Source organism: Sinocyclocheilus anshuiensis, unplaced genomic scaffold, assembly GCF_001515605.1.
Source record: "Sinocyclocheilus anshuiensis isolate Anshui unplaced genomic scaffold, SAMN03320099.WGS_v1.1 scaffold187, whole genome shotgun sequence".
Taxonomy (NCBI): domain Eukaryota; kingdom Metazoa; phylum Chordata; class Actinopteri; order Cypriniformes; family Cyprinidae; genus Sinocyclocheilus; species Sinocyclocheilus anshuiensis.
In genome coordinates this window covers 322,128-327,136 of record NW_015552537.1, presented here as the reverse complement: position 1 = coordinate 327,136, position 5,009 = coordinate 322,128, and the positions used below count along the sequence as shown (strand labels likewise).

The following is a 5,009-nucleotide window of genomic DNA, read 5'->3' as shown; positions in this document are numbered from 1 at the left end:
ATATTGACTGCTTTTTATCAAGTAAACATCAGAATAACTGCAGTAATATCTCCAGATGAACACTTACTGGACTGAAGCAGCTCAGCTTTACTTGATTCTCCATCAATCATGTTTTAGAGTCTCAAATCTGATCCTCAGGATCTTTTGAGGAGCGTTTGTTTCCAGAAGCTTTACTTTCACTGTTCCTCAGCGGAGGAATGATCTTCACAAGCCTCCAGAACATCTCACATCTTCTGAGGAGCCTTTATTTCTTCAGCTCTCAATCAGCACTGGACTTATTTGCAGAGACTCAGTTCAATCCAATCCTATTCAGTATATCATGGCATTAGCAAAAGGGCATGAATTTGATTCCCAGAGAATGCATGAATTGATCAAATGTATGTATTATTTGTATTAAATGCAATGCAACTCACATTGGATAAAAGCATCTGCCAAGTGCATAATTGTAAATGTTTATGGCTAACACAGGTGTCATATAGACAGATGTGCCTGACTTCAGTAAATCAGTAAGGGTGGTGTGAAGCTCCGCCCACTGAAGCAAACACAGCTGATGATTTGAAGTGGTTGTGAGTGACACAAGCCTCAGCCGTTCATGATCCGCTGCTTCCCAACATCTCATGGCATGTTTATTTGAAATAGCTGGAGCTCAGATGGAATAAAGAGCCTTTTGGTGCTTTTACCATTCTGAGTTTCCATTTCATGCAGAATTTCCTTTTTTAAAAGCTGCAAGCCAGAAGTTACGAAGCTCCTCTGTGTCTAAAGCTTATGTATGCTCACCAATGGATTTGAGACTTTAGTCTTTGCAACTTTACAGATCTTCTTTATGCACCAAGAGCTTGTAACACTCCAAAGAGAAAGGAAAAATTGAAATCGCATCATATGACCACTATAAATAAAACATGCATGTAATCAGACCAATTGAGGTGGCAGGTTGTGAGGTTATGACTATGCTGAATTTCAATCCTAACAAAGGTCATGAGGGGTCGGCTGACGTGGGTTTGACACAAAGTTCAGGAAAACAGAACATACAGGCATGTAACGCAGCCGCAGAAATGGCATATTAATCCACTCCCAACAGGGAATATTTCACTGCACCACATCTGGCAAAACACGGGACAAACACTTCAGTGTGTGTGTGTGTGTGTGTGTGTGTGAGTGTGTGTGTGTGTGTGTGTGTGTGTGTGTGTGTTTAATAAGCCAGAGCTTTTACATGTGGCCTCTTTCAGGTATGAGCCCTGGATGAATATTAAAATCAAGTGTTTCAGTGTAAATTGTCATTGACAGATACATATTATTTTCAACAACCGTTTTAATGTAATGACCACACAGATGTAAAAACATTCATTCTTTCTTTAAAACATGTTAGTATACAAACCTTAATCCTTATAATAATAATAAAGTAAATAAATAAATAAAATTCACAAGACATCAAATACAGATCATAGTATTTACAATAGATGTAGCTTTCACAATTTTCACAAGATTAAGTGACTTCAGTTTTTGGACATTCGGCATTTATGAATAAAGAATTTACCATTCAGAATTATAAAGTTTACGGTTTTCAATACTTGTATCTTAATGCTCATAATAACAGATAATTTCTTTCACATTCAATGTTATCTTTAAATCTCATTTTTTCATACGACCTTTATGAGGGCCGTAAATGAAATGATGTCACAGCCGTCTTCTCTGTGACATAATTTCTGGTTTTCTGCTCATATTACCATAAATGGTGTCCTGCATGTTGGTTACACCCAAGAAGACTGATAAATCCAGAAGACGGGTGTCCTATAGCATCATGTTTTATCTGTGTAACATCAGGATGGCTGAACACTGAACCTCTCAAGTATGGATTTTATTTGAACAAATCCTTCTAAAGAAGAATTCAGAAGATTATTTTGGTGGAGTCTGTTTGCACCGTTGTCCATTTCCACTCAGAGCAGGACGTCTGCTGTTTGACATCCTCACAGACAGCATGACAGAGGCCTGATGATGACATGATGTCCTCAAGAGTCATCAAGAGCTCCGGTTTCAATCCTCGACTATTTTGAAGAATATGGGTAACCAAACAATTGCTGATAGCCAATGACTTGCACAGTATGGAAAAAATACAAAATAAAAATAAATAAATAAATAGTATGGAAGTCAATGGCTACTGTTTGGCTACTCTCAACTGTTTGGTATTGATAGAAATTTAAAGAGTAAGCTGCTACTTCATTTCTATAAAAAATTAGAAAAATACACATTTTTGCATTCAGTGGCCACAGGGAATGAACCTGGATTAAGAGGGCATGTGTGTGTGTGTGAGGCCTATGGCGCAGGCTGGCAGCAGCTGGCAGTAACTCTCTGAACTTCCTCATTAATAAATGATCACAGACCACCATCTGGAAAGAGCACAGGCCACGTGCATGTCTCTCTCTCTGTGTGTGTGTGTGTGTGTGCAGAGGCAGGGTGGCGAGAGCGGGGCCAGCGAGGTTTGACCCTTTCAAACGCGGCTCTCGTCTGTCTGGCTGCTGGGGTCAGAAGAACTGCAGAACGAGAGAGAGAGAGTCAATCAAGGCCATTACTGTAGCGTTCAGAGATTGAGCTCGCCCTGCGGCTCCCGCTGTTCTCACCCCAGGTGACCCGTCCAAACTCCTGCGGCGGCCCTCACTGAGTTTAACTCCACCAACACGAGGATGATTTCTATCATCACTTCCTGCACTTACTGAGTTGCCTGTTTCACGTGAGCCAAAGTTTGAGCTCTGAACTTGTTCTTTGAAACAATACTATTTGAAAAGCAGATTTTTGCCTGTTCTGATCAGTATGTGAGAGATGTGTTGCTGTGTGTGTGTTTTTCTTTTAGCACATAGTGTGTTCTGGGTGTTTTCTTCTTGGTTTTCTTTAGGGAAAAACTGTCAGTATCAGTGAGCTTTGTGAGCTGTTTCTTCTCCTTATTTGGAGTGAAGCGTGTTCACGGTGCTTCGCTTATGTAGACAAACAAATGTTCTTGTCAGATTCAAATCAGCAAGGATTTTGAGTGAATACAGTCTTTTTTTTCACATAAAGCAACAAATTCAAAAGACTTAGAATAACACACAATTCATATGGACTGCTTTTATAGTACTTTTATGTGCTTTTTGGACCTTGATCACCATCCTGTGAAATACTGATTCAGGGATAGTGTAAGCAATATTTGCATGATTAAAATGTCTGTGATTTTTACAAAAAAAAAAAATCTGCTGTTGCATCTATATCAGCTATAATTAAAAATGTTATTCTTAAATATTACCTACATTATTAAATACATAAATCATTTTAAAAAATATTAATAAAAAATGTGTCATTCTTGCTAAAGATCTCGTCCTGAGAACATTGTTTTGCAACATAAGTAATGATTCGCTATGTGAGCTGTGCAGTGAGACGGCAAACAGTCAAAGCTATATAACTATATTTTAGCACAACTGGAATGTTGGCCAGATATGAGGATAACAACCTGTTTTGTTCTGTAATAACAGTCTAATTATCTGTTGCAATCAATGTTGTTTTTATATTCGCTATGGAAGATAATTTTATATCGTTATCTAACTTAAATGCAGGAAGATAGTATCTACGCATGTTTCATCTGAGGAATGAAGCCCCAGCACATGTGAGCTCTTGCTTCAAAGACCCTAGTGTTGGTTATCAGCGTGTGAGTGTGAGCTACAAACCTCATACAAACCCACAAAAAAATTTTTTTTCCTTCAGCTAATGTCAGAACGCTGTTGTCCTCTCTTTAACATTCACTGACAGTAACACATTAACTGAGATGATGGAGTTTATGGATGCATCCCACTCACATTAGTTGTTCCATGCTATTTCTCTTAATTGACCAGTCAATGTTTGCATTGCAGGAGAGTTATTATAGCTATTTCCATTTATTCATGTCCTTAGTGTTGGAGTTTAATGTGCTTTAAAGACTCTTTAGCATCATCTCAGAGCACAAGAGAAAGTTTCCCTCTGTCGTTGAGTTGCCAGTCATTGGCATGAATCTTTCATGAGGGAGGTACGGGGTCGAGCCCTTGCCACTGTGTTGCTCACAGGAAGATCTCCAGAGAACCTCCTCTCATTAGCATCGCCTGTCTCTGGCTCAGACTCGTTCCTTGACCTCTGTTGATTTTCTTTTTCCAGAGGACTGCAGGCCTGTGTGTTTACATTTACTTCACCCATGAGTTTTATCAGGCATTTTAATATTAATTAGACAGAAAAAGCCTGTGACTGGTGTGATTATGAGGGTCTTAACCTCCAGGGCTCGCATTTGTTCCGTTGACCGTGACAGTGTCACTCCAGCGAGCTGCAGTTCAGTGGCTTTGACAGCTTGATGAAGTCATGCAGGTTGAAGTGGCACTTTTCTGCTAATCGCAGACTTGCTTTGTGAGTTCCTCAGTGGCTGATAACCCCTCTTTTTCTTTCTTCCTGCAAGAATTTCCATGCTAGTTTAGGCTGGTTAGTTCTGGCTGGCATAAAAATTCAGGTCAACCAACATGATCTTTCTAGAGAAGCATGTTAAGCTAGTTAAAGGCCTTCTGGGGTCACCAGCATCCAAAACACAACTTGTGAAGAGCAAAATAAAAAAACGTTTCCCAATCCCTGCACATGTTTAATGTATTCTGTGTTCATTGCGCTTTTGTTTTGCTGTGTAACATATAGTTTTCTGAGTTACTTGGGCCTACGTTATATTTTAAATCCTGCTGTCCTTCACCTCTGAGTCACCCTCTGAATGTTACAGAAGACCTGACCATGAAAAAAATTGGATTTAGCAGAAAACTCTGATAAGAGGGACTCATTTTTGGAATACTTGGCTCGCTTTTGCAAATTGGCGGGTTGGACTAACTAAGACAATGCTCATCTAAAGTATTTTTTGTTGTTGTTGGGGCTAATTATTACAGTAATGTGGTCTTACCAGCATGGAGTGAGTACAGGGGCGTAGCCATCATTTCAGAAGTGAGGGGGACAGAAATGTTACATATATATATATATATATATATATA

General features: G+C 39.3%; 1 long non-coding RNA gene across 1 annotated transcript in view; it reads left to right on the top strand.

Annotated features, from left to right (window-relative positions):
* Positions 1 to 1,354: 1,354 nt before the first annotated feature.
* Positions 1,355 to 5,009, top strand: part of LOC107663802 (uncharacterized) — a 17,215-nt gene continuing 13,560 nt past the window's right edge. The window contains exon 1 of the long non-coding RNA XR_001631386.1: positions 1,355 to 1,365. This is a non-coding gene — a long non-coding RNA (uncharacterized LOC107663802). The remainder of the gene's footprint in view (positions 1,366 to 5,009) is intronic.